This window comes from Numenius arquata, chromosome 20 (assembly GCF_964106895.1).
Source record: "Numenius arquata chromosome 20, bNumArq3.hap1.1, whole genome shotgun sequence".
NCBI lineage: Eukaryota > Metazoa > Chordata > Aves > Charadriiformes > Scolopacidae > Numenius > Numenius arquata.
The window spans coordinates 8,935,845-8,951,697 of NC_133595.1; the positions used below are offsets into that span (position 1 = coordinate 8,935,845).

The following is a 15,853-nucleotide window of genomic DNA, read 5'->3' on the forward strand; positions in this document are numbered from 1 at the left end:
GTTGGTTTTCCCGGCCCCTCGCTCTCTGCTCCTCGAGCTGGGATCGATTCCCGAGGCTGATAATTCAGATTTGGTTTCCTGCAGTTCGCCCTCCCCTTTCCTAAGGCACCCATTCAAAGCCCCCCAGTCCTTGCTGGGGTTCTGCGCCACCGGCGTTACAGCACAGCTAATTGTCACCGTCCTTCTGGCACCGTCGCCCCCGGGTCCTCAGTGACAGGTTTTCCGTGTCGCTGCTGCTGCTTTTCCGGGATTCACCCACAGACTCCTGCAGTGTCCCGTTTCCACCTGGCTTTACCCATTTTCCTGTAGGTACGCGATTGGTTTCCCAGGATCTGTACATCCCGTGTTTGTGTTTAGAGGGAAATCCTGAGGGAGATGCCGTCTGTGTGATGCGGCAACGGGGATGGCGGCTCAGCTTCCCGAGCCCCGTTCGCTGTCCGGAGGGCGACCAGAAGTGCTGGAGAAGAGCATGAACCCCCTTGGCCCGAGCGCGGAGCAGTCGGTGGGTGGGAATACAAAGGCTGAGAGCACAGGAACGGGGGCTAAGACAGTTTTGGGGTTTTTTTTTTTCAGTCCTGAGAGACAGATTTACAAAAATCTGGCCAAGATTCTCCTGGAGTTACACTTGGTTGGCGTTTTTTCTACGCGTGCTGTAACAATACTTTAATATAATTAAATTTTAAATTCTGTGTAGAATCTGGTGGGTAGGCAGATGTACCGGTATGTTAAACTTTATGTCACTTAAAAATGGTTTTCAAGTACATCAGAGGGAGACCATCCAGCTGTAAAATGATCTGCTTTATGACACTGCGTCACAGCTTTGGTCTTTTTGTTTTAATTAAAAATGTACCTTAAATCTCACACCCTCAGATAATCTCCACCGTGCGTTTTTGTTTCCTGTCATTTACTGATAATGTAAAACCACGTGATTCTTCTGCCAGTTTTTGGTACAGCTTTCAGGAGGAAAAAGTTTGTTAATTAGGATAAACACTTTCCCATTTCCCTTAGCCGATTCAGTGCCGGCTCTAAATTGTTCAGCAAACAGTTTTTGGATCAATTGTGCCCCTTTTTAACAGTGCCACTGAGCAGTGGCTCATTGGTTTGTGCTCTGCCTTGAATTTAGGATATTAAAGATTTAGAGGATTTTATAATAGCACTTGCTTGCCCTGCCTCCTCCTCGCCCTCCAGTTTCGCTCCCGGGCTTTTCTAAACGCTGCTCTGTTAATTTTCTTTTTCTCTTCAATCCTCCCTCTCGTCTCCTGAAATTTAACAAAAGTCACATCCAAAGCCTGCGGTGCCGTTGCACAGATCCCAGGTCTGAAGGGAGCGTTATATCTGATACGACTCCCTTTATTCTGCCCCCCCGCCCCTGCAGAACCCCCCCGGTGTTGGTGAGGTCTGGCAGCCGGGGCTGGTGCCGGCGGCTCGGCTCTGGGGGGGGGACGGGGCGATGGGGAAACCCAGTGTCAGCCCTGGGGGATGCCGCAGGATTGTACTGGTGCTGGAGGAGTTACTGGTTTAGCTGGTGAGGAGCAACTGTTTCAAGCACTGGAGGAATTGTTGGAATTGGCAGAAAATCCCAAAGCACGAATTCTTGCCGTATTCGGTATTGCGTAACCGGAGAGAAACCGCGCTGGGCCCTCACCCGCTCCCCGCAGGTCGGGGCAGCCGCCTCTAACGGCGAGGCAGCAGCGTTGTCTTGGGCCACTCTTTGACCTGCCCGTCGTTCGCTTGGGCCCTGTGTGTGATCAGGCACACAGGAAAAACGTGCTTATTCCCTAACGCGCAGAGGGCCCGGTTTCTCCGGCAGCGCTTTGGGAATGGGGTACGAGAGCTCTCGGCTGCTTATCCTGGGATTTGGGAGATGCAGCGATAGACCTGGAGATGTACATGGCAGAGCAGGAATTTGTCGGTCAGGTTTTCCCACCCTCATCCTCATCGAATTATTTTTTAATTACTTTTTTATTTTTGCTGCTGTTGGGCTGAGCTCCCCCAGGGGTTTATGGTGCCGGGGGGTCCCGCGGCCGCAGCCCGGCTGGCTCCCGGCTGGCTTTGCCGGGCTCCACAGTGCCCTCCCCTCTCTGCTTTGTGGCTTGTTTTTTTTAAATATCTTTTTCTGAAATCCTCACGTTTGCCTCTTGGAAGCAGATTTTTGCAAAGAGAAGCGCTCTGGAAGAGATCAAGGCTTGACCGCTTCTTTTTTGGAGTTCTCTGCCGCTGCTGCTCCCGCGGGAGCTCCCCTGGGGCAGAGAAGTGGTCGGTGCTTCTGTTGCGCTGCTCCCCTTACCTTCCTGCTGAACGGCCTCGTGACGTTCAAACTAACAAGCAAACGGTGCATTTTAGGCTTTTTTAATCTATTTTAATGATTAATCCTGCGTTCTCCTCTTTAGGAGCCCCTAATGGCAATGCAGTCTTTTGACAACTTCAAAAGAAGTCGCATCTGAAGTAAAAAAAAAAAATAAATAAAAAACCCCAAACCCCGACTTGTTCTTGGGACTTTCTGAACTGCTACCAAATTTACTTGAGGTAGTTCAGTCTCTGCCTGCTCAGGTGAAAGTAAAGCTGTGACGTACAGAGTATTATTACTTTTTTCACTATTGTTGTTATCTCTCAACTTATTCCTTTCCTAAACTGAAGGGTTTCTGCCCCTTTAAAGGGCGTTGGTGCACTCTCAGTAATATAAGGGAAAGTAGGTTTTTTTCCCTTCAGATTACATAGTTTATATGGCAGTTAGCGTTTAATCTTAGTTTCTCACTGATATTAATCATAGTTTGGTCAAGGTTTAGAAAGTGAAAATCTTGCAGAGCACAAGCACAGTTACAGCTTTTGAGGGAGTTGCAGTAATTGGATGGAGTCTCAGAGCCTGCCACGTTAGGAAAGCAGATTTTGGGTACGCTCAGGATGTGTCAGACACAGCTCGTGGGAGGCGGGGGAGAGGGGCCCGGGGGGCGCTTACGGTGGGGACCGGGTTCCTCGCAGGGCGGAGGTGCCGTTCCCGGCGATCCCATGGGAATTGCGAGGCGCCCGTGGGAAAGCTCCGTCCCGGGGCGCCCCATCTGGATCGCTCTTTAGGTCAGGAAAGATGACAAAGCCTCATAAATGTGTATTTTCCTCTGAGAGCTGCCAACCCAGAGCGTTTAGGGCCCAAATATGCCATAGAAGGATTTAATGTAAACTGCGGGGGACGAGTACCAATCCCGGGAACACTTCTGGGTGCATTGGGATTGTCCTTCTCCATCCTCTGGCAAGTGATTACATAGACGATGAAAATAACGGGCACGTGGACATTGCTGCCACGGTAAAATAATTGTGAAATGCCCCAGCTGCAAAGACAGCAAAGAACCCAAATCAAGGGACAAAATGTCCACTTTTCAGGTGAAAATATTCAGGATTATATCAATTCAGTTTAAGAAAGTAGTCATGAGAGGGATGGTGTGTTGGTTTTTTTCTGAGTAAATAGCCAGAATGAAATTATAATTAAATGTTTTAATTATTTCCAAAAATGTTGTGTATGTAGACATATACAAGGCTCTGGGGGTTTTTATTTATTTATTTTTTTTAGTGCTTTTTTAAACAAACAGAAAAGGTTGCACCTGCCTCGGCAGCTCTTCTGGTGCCAGCGTGCAGGGAAGAGTCACTGCCTGACCCTTCTCTGTTGACCTGGGCTGGGAAAATAACAGAGGAAAGAGCAAAACAGGAGGGTTTTCACCAAGGAAAGTGGGCAAAATTTACTCCTGGAGACGGCGGGAGCGGCTTTGCTTGGGGGTGACGGGAGGTTTGAAAGAGTGATTCGTGCTGACGTGGGTGGTCTCAAATTAGGGCATGATAGGAAAAGGATTTTCTGTTATCAAAAGTTGGTTCAGGGTAAATTAATCTGAAAATGTGTAATTTCATCTCAACTATAAATACTGTAATGTAATTAAATTCGAAAGTAGGATGAGCTGAGAGGGTGTAAGAAAAGATAAGCATCGGAATAAGACAAGAATTGAGTTTGTGTTGTAAACACATTCCTGTAGGAATTTGGGATTTTTTAAGCTGTTTCATTATAAATTTTAAGTGGTGAGTGCTTAACAGCTTTGGCGCGTTTTGGAGAAGTGGTTCACTATATTTGTTTGTGCTCTTTGTTTGCAGGACTTCCTATATTTGGGTTTAATTCTCTCTTATTGTCTATTAGTTTATTAATAAGTTTGAAGGCGAATAAGGCTTAAAATTGGAAAATCTGTGTTTTTGTGAAACTGGTTGTTTTGTGGATTTGTTTAAGTTTTTTTCGTCTAATTTTTCTAATAATTGGATCTTTAATATATAAAATTGATGGATTAGTATCATTAAAACACTCGATGTATTAATTCTGAAGTGCGTCGCATTAAGTATTGGAGAGAATAAATCACCCTTTTCCTGTGCACGAGTCACTGCCTCGGTTCTCGGAGCCCAGGGCCGGGGGGGGTTGTGGCACCCCTCCGAGGCGCCGGTCGTGAGCCCACGTGCGGGAGAGCCGGAGGTGAGGACTGTGTGCTAACTCAGCATTGGGATAAAATTGTGGAACACTCATTCCAAGACTTTCAGCCCAAAAAGTGATTACCGGGGTGTTCAAGGACCTCTACAATTAGCAGTTTGAGATTCGTTTTCCTGGTGCTGGCGTCTTTGCGCAGCGAGCGTTGGACGAGGGATGGAGGAAACCGGCGCCGTCTTGCTCTTGGCTTGATCCAGAGGCCGACCAGCGCGGGGACGGGGGGTGCTAAGGAAGCCGCCGTGCGTCTCCTTGTAGTGATAATGGCTAATTTAATGACTCTCTTGTGCCGGTGCGTCACGTTACGACACTTGTTCCTTTTTTGCAAAGGTTTGCAGGAGAAATGCAAAAATGTTTCCTTCCCATTTGCTTAAAATGCTTTACCCTTAATTCTGAAAAATGACTTTGTGAATCTTCATATTTCACAGACCATAACTAGATTACTACCTTTTACTGGAATACTTTGTGTTAATGAAGACCGATTGGGATTACATAATAGATTTCCTCTAAAGAAGGCATTATGTGGTTATTTTTTACTGTCTGGCATTCTAGTTAATTGCCTTGTCATCATTAATTGATGGGACTAAATTGATATAAATAAATAGATTATATTCCTGAGGTTAATTTGAAAGAGAGGAGGGGCTTAAGCCAGGTTGCTGCGGGGTGTTTAAGCGCGTGCCTCGAATGCAGCCTGCAGTGAGTGACCGTCGAAGAGAGCTCCTGCCCCGAGGGTCACGTTCATGCTCGTAAATCCTCTTGGACGATGGATGCGGCCGAGCTCTGCCCTCCTGGGGGGCAGAGGGAGCGCCCGCTTTTCCCGGATGGAGAACAAACACGTGCAAAGAAACGATTCCTTACATGCTTATATGCTTATTGTGCCTTATGTGCTTAGTACAGAATCACGGAATGGTTTGTGTTGGAAGGGACCTTCAAGCCCCCCCAGTGCCACCCCCTGCCCTGGGCAGGGACACCTCCCACCAGCCCAGGTTGCTCCAAGCCCCCTCCAACCTGGCCTTGAACCCCTCCAGGGATGGGGCAGCCACAGCTTCTCTGGGCAACCTGGGCCAGGCTCTCACCACCCTCACAGCAAAGAAGTTCTCCCTGCGCTATTCCATACGCTTCCTATACGCTCAGCACCTTTCCTGCAGCCCCTGCCCTCGCTGTACAGTGTCTATAGGGGTCGGTCCTCGCCGTGTGCTGGAGCAAAGTTTGGGGGCTGATTCCCATCAGAGCATCACTGACTCTGCCAGCCGGAGCCCCGGCTCCTCGGGCAGTCCTGGTGCCGCCGCACATCCCGGGTCTCTCCGGATGCCCGGAGCATGCCGGGGTCTGCCATCGCTGTTCTGCCAGCCATTTTCCTGGCTGCAGTGTTGGAAGTTCATCAACTGTCGAACTGCAATTCCCTTTTGAAGTGGTTCTCAATTAAAATTTATAATTAATGAGTTGTTATTCAATTTTCAAATATTTACAGATTTTTATAGTGTCTTAAGTCGTGAGCCAAGCTCCGCACTGCAGCTGAGGGAGAACCAGAAACCTTTTCCTCTCGGCACTTTCCGAGCGTGGCACAGAGCTCCTCTCTGCTCCCGTCCCCTCTGAGGTTCTCCTGATCCCAGCAAACCCCGCGCAGCTTCCTCCTGTCAGAGTCCCAGGAAACGGGCATTGATGGCACCCTCCGGAATACAGTATTTTGGACAAAACTGAGGTACGGCCCCGTTTGCTTGGGGAAAACCTCGTTAGCCTTGAGCCGCTGGCTGCAGTGAGCAGGGATGTTGAATTGGAAGTAAATTAACTAAATAAACAGAATTTTTTTCCCGTTGTCTCCCTCCCCCATAAGCAAACAGCAGCCTTTGCGGGTGTCACTGCTGTGCTGGAAGTGACTTTGCTTTAAGGTTCACACCGGCCTTTGGTAGAGCCATAACCAAAATAATCCCTGCAGAATGAGGCCACCAAAGAAGTTTTTTTAAAAGTGAATGGGAGCCCCAGGTCCCTGCCGTAAGGAGCCGTTCCCGTGGGTGGCGTGGAGCGACCGCTGGCAGGCGGCAGGTCGGGAGCCCCTCGGGTGTGTATGGGTGTATACGTGTACATACCAACGTACAGATCCAACGCGGCCCTCTGTGCACCCAGACACGCGATGATTAATCTGAAAACAGTTTAAAGCATTCATGAGTTGTAAGAACTAATTCCCAATAAATCAAATGGCATCCCCGTGGGAGCAGGAAGAGAAATAAATGAGGGCTAAAGAAATTGATAAAGATCCTTGAGCAATAAAGAGACGAACACCAGTTCTTTTAAAATTATATTTAAATGAACAAAGTTGATTTAACTGTCTTTTTTCATGCCTTGTACTAAGATTTAGGTCTACAGCATGTCATTATATCAAGGAATAATTTGCCAAAAGACTTTTTAGCATTTCGTGTGCATTCCACTTAATGACAATTTTAATATTCTAGCTTTGGTCCTATATTGTTATGAGGAGGTTTCAATTGCTCGGCATACTGAGGAGTTCATAAAGAGTGTGTCTAATTTCTTTTTCAAATCTGGTATAGAGTTCAGGACCATCAACACGTGAATTACCGTGTTATTCAGTAAAATTGTTGGGAATGCTGTCGTTAGCTGCTTGAACGAACTCTCCGGGGTGGGATGGGGAGGTTTCCAGGGGCTGTTCCTGCTCCGGGACGTGGTGCTCGCCCCGGCACCGCGGGCTGTGAAGGGGGTGGTTCTGCAGCAGAGCCCGTCCGGGAGGCACAGACCCCTGCTCCCGAATGGATAAGGCATGTATTCACTCCAGTGGGGTACATCAGGCCCCCCGCTGCACAAAAGTGGTTTAAGATAACGCGTAACCTATAAACTCCCTGGAAATCCCTCGGACCTCGGTAGGGAAACAATTCTTCAGCAGGTGTTTATTTCCCTTTTGTAGATCTGTTTGTGGTCTCGGATGCAGATGTCTGGGTGGGGGAGCAGATCTGATAAAGGGAGGCAGAGGAACAAGTCGGGGTGAGGGGGATGGCTTGTGCCTTTGCCAATGCGAGGGCTGGCCCTGGAGCTGCCGGACTTTCCCATTTCCCTCCTTTGGGAGGTTTTTAGTAGGCAACGTTTTGGGCTGCTCAAAATCGTAATGGCACACAGTAATGATTTTGTGCAAAAAAGCACCTGCTGTGACTCAGAGCTGGGCTGTTGGTACTTTCACAAGGCAGGGGTTTCTAAGGGCGACGTGCCCTCAGGTGTGAGTGGGGGGGAAGGAGGGAGACACAGCCGTGAGGGCTCCAGACACCGCAGCAGAGATGGGGGAGGATGGCCACCTCTGGTGTCAAAAGCAGGGACCCTATGGACCTTTTTTTTGCTCTGATTTTTTTGATTGGCTCTAAAAGTAAGGGAGTTGTTAATGGTTGAATTAATTAGGCTGAGTAACCATGATACACAAAGATGCTGCATGAATCTTTCGTGGAGTTCACTCTTTGGCAACAAACCACGCCATCACTGGGCATAAAAGACAGCAGAGTCAATGTTTACTGAGAAGTCAAATCCTATTATTAGTTGTATCGCTATTATTAGTGCTGTTATCACTGTTCCCTATTTTCCAGTTGTGTCGAGAGCAAGTAGGGAGACAAAATCCTACAGGCTTTTCCAGCGCATTCACAGAACCAGGTCTTGGCACGGGAGCGCTGGGAGCTGTTAGATGGAGATGCCAGCCCCGTCGCTGCCCGTCCCTCTCCATCCCCACGGGAGCCAGGCAGGGTTGGGGTGGTCCATGGAGATGTGGCCGTTGGGAAGGTGGTTTAGGGCAGCCTTTGCTCCTGCCTGAGTGGGCAGAGCCCCAGATGCCGCGTGGTTAAACCTCTATAGCAACGTACCGAGCAAACCGGAGCGTCTGCAGGATGGATTTTTGTGGCACCAGCATCTCGATCACTCCTTAAATAGCCCCAAGGACCTGCCTTTGGGGTGAGACTGGTCAACGCGTGTCCCAGCACTTTCACAGTGCTTTGTAGCTTGGATCTCAGCCGTCAGAGTTCATCCTGATCTCACAAAAAGGCTGCACTGGGCAGCCCTGGGACAGTCCTGTGACGCGGTACAAAAGCCAGCTTTCCACGGGCACGCGCCTGTTCGGTCCTGTTTGTTGGAGCCATAGGTAATTACTCCCATACTTAATGAATAGCATTGCTTTTATTGATGAACACAGAGGCGACGTGCTGGAAAGAGGAGGTAAGGATTAAGTCTTATGGCCTGCTGCTGCTATGAAAAGGAGCATCTAGACACCAATTAATGTCCCCTTGATGGGATTAGCCATTGCATTAACTGCGATTCTGGATAAAATTGCTCAGTCTGTTATTTTAGACTTTAAATTCTTAAATATTGTAGATAGAAAATAAATTAACTTTCATCTTAAATGCAAATGACATTTAATTTCAGAGACAAAAAAATCCAGTGTATTTATGTTTTCTTGCGATTTATACCTCTTCCTACATGGATAAGAAGACTTCTTCTGAAGTCTTTGTTTCATCTCTGCAGAGTTCAAAGATCGGGTAAATTTCAAACCCATAATCTGAAATTCCTTCAGTTGACACAATAATAATATTCGCAGCTTTAAGTGAGGACGATGGGGGCTTTAAAGGCAGGGTGATGGCGTTTTAAAGGCGTTGCTGGTCCTCAGCAGACACCATGAAGCCTGAACGTCTCTATTAAGTGCTTGTGAGGGGCTTTTCTCTCGATTGTGGTCCTGCTGGGATGGGCTGAGCGTCCGCTGGGGTCTCCTCTTCCAGGGCGAGTGCGAGCCATTGCCTGAGGGTGAAGAGAAGTGTTTACTGGGGAGGGGAAAAAAAGGTTTATAAAGCCAACTCATGTGTGATCTGCCAGTGATACAGCTGTGATTTGCAGGTTCCCCAAAGTCTGAAAACATTTGTCGGTGTAAATATTATTTGAAAACTCTCTGTATGGCAGAGAGCTATAGGTACCTGTTACAGCATCCTTCCGATCGGTCGCTGGGGCGGTGGGTGACACGTGCCCTCTCACAGAGGTGACACCATCCTTAACACTGACACCTCGGTCCTGGTCACCTCCTCAGCCGGCAGCAGGTGCCCCGGGCTCTGCCGGGCCGGGGGGCGGCTCTGAAATGGGGGTGAGACCTCCCAGCCTGCGGCTGCGCAGGATTTCGGTTGCCATTTGGGCTTGAATCTTCTGTTGATGCAACAGAGGGAAACGTCACGGTAAATGAAGACTCAGAGAGCAGTGTTTCTCAGGGAACAAATCATTTCTGTCATCAGATTTTTTTTTCTTCTGTAGAGACAAGAAATAATCAATGAGGTATTTCTGAAACTTGATGTCAGTCGGGAGCAATCCCCACCCACGGTCCCCGTGGTCCCTCCTTGCCCTCCAGTGAGAGCCGCCACGAAGGGCGTTAAAGCTGCACACAGGGCAAAAGAGGAAAAAAAAGGAGAAATTAATAGATGGTCACTTGAAGCCGTCGGCTGGAATGTGTGACAGCCCCGGGTGGAGCGGAGCTCGGCAGGACAAACCCCTCCTGCCCCGGGTGCCCCGTGGCGAGCCCTGGGCTGGGTCGGGAGGTGTTGGGGAGCTCCTGCTCCTGACGCTTCTCCCCATTCCCAGACCCAGCTGGTGCCTCCGCGTGGGCCCTCGCCCCTGACGCTGCATCTCCGTCCCCCTCGGGCTGACGGCGGTGAGGGGGATGCCGCGGGCAATGGAGATCCAGAGGAGACGGATGCTGTTGGGTATGGCCAGGAACTGGCCGAACGTGATTTCCAGCAGAGCAAAGCGAGTCAGTGACATAAACGGAATAGATGATGCTTTTAAGCAAATTGTCCGAGTATCAGATGAGGGAATTATGGGCCTGCGTCAGTCTTTTCAGATGTTATTATGTACACCTGGTATTATTTTAAAGTGCCTCATGATGGCCACACACAATTTTCCTGGTGTGTTCAAAGAGGTACGTGATTTCCCATGAGCATCGTATTCTCAGTCCTCTCTCTTTACTTTAATTAACTTCTGAGAAGAATATTTTCAGGCATGATTTTTTTCCCAATATTTGCAGAATATTTCTTATGGCGATAACCCTTTCCGGAGCCACCTTCCCCTTCCATCTCGCCCTGTGCTTGTATTCCATCTTCTCGGTGGAGCGGCGACGCCGTGCAGCGTGGTCGGTGGAGCCCACCGGGGGCTTTGACCCGTCTCTGCTTCAGGAGCTTCCCGACTTCTCTGCTAAGGCGTGTGATGGAGGAGGGCTGCTCCATTCTTCTGTAGAATGGGATTATTCCTTATAATCACGCTTTTACGTGGCTTTGGTCTCCAGCAGGACCCCTCCTCAGAGAAGGGTGTCCCCGTGCTTGTTGCTGCCTTCTTTTGCACCCGTGGGAGGAGTTGGGGTTCTCGGGGTGAAGGCATGTTCAAGGGCTTCATCCTCTCTGTGTTCGTTGGGAAACAAGGGCAGTGATTCAGTGCAGTGATTTATTACAAGGCGCTCTCCCTTCCCAGGGCTTCCTCCAAGGCTCCAGCTCTTCCCAGCCAGTTTCTGCATCAGTAGGTTGCTCCTTTGGGAGAGTGGAAGTTAGTTGCTCATTATTATCGTGCATAGATTCAGAAGATGGAAGATAGTCCCCGTTCGCTGTCCCATGACTCCGTGATAACTTCATAGCCAGGGAAAATAAAGCTAACAGTTACGCAGGATGAAAAATAGCATAATCAAGCCTGTTACAGGAGCCGTTCCTCAGTGCGGTGTTGGCAGGGGGGATGGATGGATGGAGGGAAGGATGGATGGAGGGAGGGAGGGAGGGGGCTCCATCCCTTACGTGCTGGGGGTGGCTTTATGCATCCGTGCGGTACAGAACGTGTCTGGTGTGTGATACCCTCCTGCTCCATCCCTTCAGCTGCCATCCCCTCCGGCTGCAGGGATAGCGTGGGCAGCAGCTCCCTGTCCATCGCACCGGGACCAGCCGGGGGGGACCTCGCCAGCCCTGCCCGGGCAGCCGGTCCCCCCAGTGCTCCCTGTGCTGCCATGGGGGGGTCTGCAGGTGCTTTACGGGCTGGTGGCAAGTTCTGAGGCTTCGGCAGGGCCTCCTGGAGCAGCCTCGCACCTAATTTTGTGGGTTTGTTGTTAAGAATTGAGCTGCTTTAAACATCTGCCTTGGCAGGGAATTGAAATAAATATAAGATGATAAAATTAAAATTTAATTTTAGAACCATGGACCTTCTCGAGGAAGGGTTCTGGCTGATCTTATTCTGTTGTCCCGGAAAAAGAGTTGCTTTTGGCTTTGCAATATTTGCAATTCCCTTTCGGCAGCCCAGGCTCCCTGGGCAGTAAAACATAGTTTTCATTAAATGATACATCTGACATTTACCACATCTTGATGTGAAAATTGAGAGGGAACTAGTTGCATTGAACAGCCTTATTAATACTGTGGTAATGTGATTAGGGGAACATCTCGGTCGTTTAGGCCAAAGGGACTTTAATTTATGAGCACAATGGAGAGGCAGATACGAAGCATCAGTTGACAAAATATGCTAATCTTAACTTGTTTTCTGTTTACTCCCTCCTTGTATCTAGTTTGTGTTCTTGATAAGTTTAGATTCTTGCTATCCAGGTAAGGGACTTTATATAGACGAAACACAACCCCCTCGGAACAGGTCTTGGAGCCAGAGGTAGGGATGCGCAGCTGAATTGGGTACCAAATCCAAAATCCATAATTTCTGGAAATTCTTCCCTGGGAATCCCCTCTGTTTCCTGCCAGGATGAGCACTCCAGTACCGACTCTCTCCGTGTTCCTGAGACACACTCCAGTTTGTCCGGTGGCCTGAACTGGTCCTGGACTGGAGTTGAGCATCCCCAGGAGCCCTGGCTGGCCCCAAGAGACCCAGCAGGTCCCGAGACCCGTCAGCTGCAGGGTATGATTGTTTGCTTTAAAAATAAGCCTGAAAATGGAATTTAGCATCATCTTCCTGCCTGTAGCAGGAACAATTTGGGCAAAAGTAGCTCTTACGCTGTTGTGGCAATTTATGTGAGAGCCGTGGTGGTAAATAACAGGGGGAGAGGGAGGGAAGCATCTCAAATCTCATCAATACTTAAGACAAAAGGCTTTCTGCTCTGCAATTACTCTTCCTGTCCTTTCCCCTCCTTCCCCCAGGCCGCAAGCGAGAGACCGAAATAGAGATCAGGCAGCTTTTAAATGCCACAGGCTCATAAGGGAGAGGAAATTCAGAGCCGTAACTTTGCTGGGTCTGGAGCGAGCAGAACATCCCGCAGGCTCCACGCAGTGGGACCGGGAATAACTGCACCGTCTGCCCAGCCTCCCCCCGCCCCTGCCTCGGGGTTCGCTCCCAGCAGGTTTTGGGGGGATGCACAAGCCATGGACGCGGCTGCTGGTGCCGAGGGCAGCCGTGTCCCCGCCGTGACATCTGGGATTGTGGGGAATTTGAGGACGGGGTGCTCCCAGCACAGTCGGCGGTGGCTGTTGGGAGGGGTTGCCTGTTGGTGTTCCCAGCCTGAATTAAACATCGTGATTTGCTGTGTGCGAAAGGCAGGCAAAGCGCCTGTCTGTCCTGCTGCTGGGGGGGGCCACGATTTAGGATCATTCCTTTCGCCTGTTTCCGGTCCTCTTCCTTTTGTTTGCCACATTTTTCTGTAAGAGCAACAAATCCTTTCCAAACAAACTTGCCCTGAGCGGAGGGGGAAATGTGTTGACCTTTCCACAGGATCCGGGGGGTGAGTCGGGGAGCAGCCTGGTGTTGGATGGGGGGCAGGTACAGGTGAGGTGAGGGCTGTGGGATCGTGTGGCCGTTTCACGGCCAGCAGTCTGGCCTTTGTCACAGGCCATGCAAAACTTGCAAGTTTGGGGCCTCTGGCCGCCCCCACCGGGGAGGGATGAGGGGGGGGACACAGCGCCAGGCCCTTTGGGGCTCCCCCCCCAGCCCCTCTGGCAGCCCCAACACAAACCCGCTTCCCGGGGGGTTTAGGTCGCTCTGGCTTGCTTGCTTTCAGCTGTCCCGTAATATTAAAATACTATTTTATTATTTTCCATTTAGTCCTGTATTAATGAAAGGAGCACTGTGTCGCTGCGAAGGAGCAGCTAATCAAATCAGGCAAATTGCCATTAATGTCCCAGTACTTGTTGTTACTGCGGCGGCCCCGGGTGGGGTTGGACACCGAGGAGGAGGATGGTGCTCGGTGCCTGATGTCCCTGCCCAGGCTGCAGGGTGTCCCCCCACGCGCCCGGGGGACCCCCGGGAATTGCGGTCCCAGGCGGTGCGAGCTCGGGTGGGTGGTTCCATCCCCCCCTTCTGCAAAGGCACAGGGAAATCCCCAACGTCGGGTCGAGCAGCAGAACCTCCAGAGGAAATCTGGGCTGGAGTCGTGCCCATCCCGGGAATCCCTCCCAGACCCCATCCCCGGGTCCCCCCGCGGCCATCCCTTTGCTGCTCTTGGCCGTGCCAGGGAGATCTCCCCTCTCCATCCTCTCCTACAGCAAGAGAAAGACAGCAGCAGTGTCTATCGGGCTAAAATTGCCTCTCATTTTATGAAGATATCTTTAAAAACCAGTTGCTTTCTATGAGCCTTAAAGCAATTCAATACACTCTTATCAAAATCGACAACTGCTCCAGAGATCCTTAAGAGATTTTGTTCCATTGTGCTTTATTTTATTTCATATAAGTCTTGTTAACTGTTTTCCAGTGACCTTTTACCATGTTCTTTTTTCATCGTGGATATAAACCAACAGGAGCCTGTCTCCGGCCCTGCGGAGCAGCAGGGAGGGCGCAGAGCCCGGCTCTCCGCTCCCTTCCCCGTGCCCTGTCGTGAGTGCGAGAAAAAGCTGTATTTTACTCGAATCAGAAAACTTTCAGGTCCTTCGAGTGTATGTTTTCCAATAAGCCTCGTGTGCGGGGCCAGGCAGGAGTTGAGCCCCCACCACGTCTCTGCGTGGCTCGCCCCCCACGCGCCGGTGACTCCCCTCCGAGCGGGTGGCACCGGGAAATCCGGGGTGTTTCGAGAAGGGTTTGAGCTGAACGCGTGCAGCCGCTGGGGGTTCAGAGAATAAACACCAAACAAGAGATGTAATATCTCTGCTGAATGAGTCCCGTGCTGTCTGTGACGCCGTGACAGACGCGGTGGTTGCGCTGAGCCCCCGGTGTCTGTTCTCAGGGTGATGGGTGGGCGCAGAGAGGAGCCTCCTCCCGAGCCGTGGGCTGGTGGGGCACGGGTGGAGGAGGAGGAGGAGGAGGAGGAAGAGGAAAAGGAGGATGAGGTGTACTTTGGGGGAACGGAGCTCACGTTTCTGGTCACAGGGAATAAGTATTTGCCGGTATGAGGGGGGAAAAAAGATCTATAATTTCTGGTTTAGTAAAAAAATGTGCTAATAGTCACTTAGATCAAAGATCATTTTGGTCTTGCAAACGTATGCGGAAGTAGAAAGTCTGTTTTCATAACTGAAAGTCTGCATAGCTGCAGTCTCTGTCCACATTCGTTAAATGTGCACTCTGGAGGGCAAATGCTGAATAAATCAGGCAGAGTGTCCTTTTGCCGGTACCCGAAGATGCGTCCGTCCTGCAGAGACGAGGGAGGAGGATGGGGTTTGGGAGCAGACCCCGCCGTTGCTGAGGTGCTGGTCTGAGGGAGGACGGGTGCTGTATTGGCTGATCTGGGTAATTTCAGGCGGCTGATGGTAGGAAACCATCATGAGCTGTTTTCCTCGGTTGTACGGTGCCTTTATGCACTTAATGGAGCATTGGGATGAGTTACTCTATAATTAACAGCTTTTACATCAGTGTTACTGCCCTATTATTATGTGATAAACATGGGTGACGGCGGACGTCTTCAAATGGAGTATTTTGTTAGAGAAAAATGAGAAGCGGGTCCCTGCCGAAGCTTGTTCTCGTGCTCATTTCATGGCGTGGTGCTGTTGGAAACCCAGAGCGGGAGGGAGGAAGGGAGGGAGAAGGATGCTTTTCCAGCTGGAAAAATCAGCCAGGCACTGGTGTTTGCACCCCTGGCCTGGCCCTGAAATCACAACCCAACATTGCATGAACACAAGGCACTTCGTTTGGCTTATATATTTCAGGAGCTTTCATGTGTGGGCTGGCCTCGAAAACACTCGGTGGGTTTTTAGCAATTCCAGGGTCCAGAGGTGGAGGGCGCGGGGGGCGATGGGGGGGTCCGTCCCGGATGGGGCTGGGGGCACCCTCTCTCTTGAAAGGCTCCTTTCTGTGGGCTGGGCTGGTTTGTACAAGTTCAGGTGTGTTACTTTATCGAAGGGCTCCAGCCCAGGCTCTCCTCTGAAAGTTGTTTATTGCTGCTGCTGCTAATGTCGTTGTTTTTCTTTCTGTTCCTGGTGTCCTAAAGCCAAATTA

General features: G+C 50.2%; 1 protein-coding gene across 1 annotated transcript in view; it reads left to right on the forward strand.

Moving 5' to 3' along the window:
- The window catches only part of CAMTA1 (calmodulin binding transcription activator 1), a 267,647-nt gene that overhangs the window by 78,971 nt on the left and 172,823 nt on the right, over positions 1-15,853 (forward strand). The gene's annotated exons all lie outside the window — the stretch shown is intronic.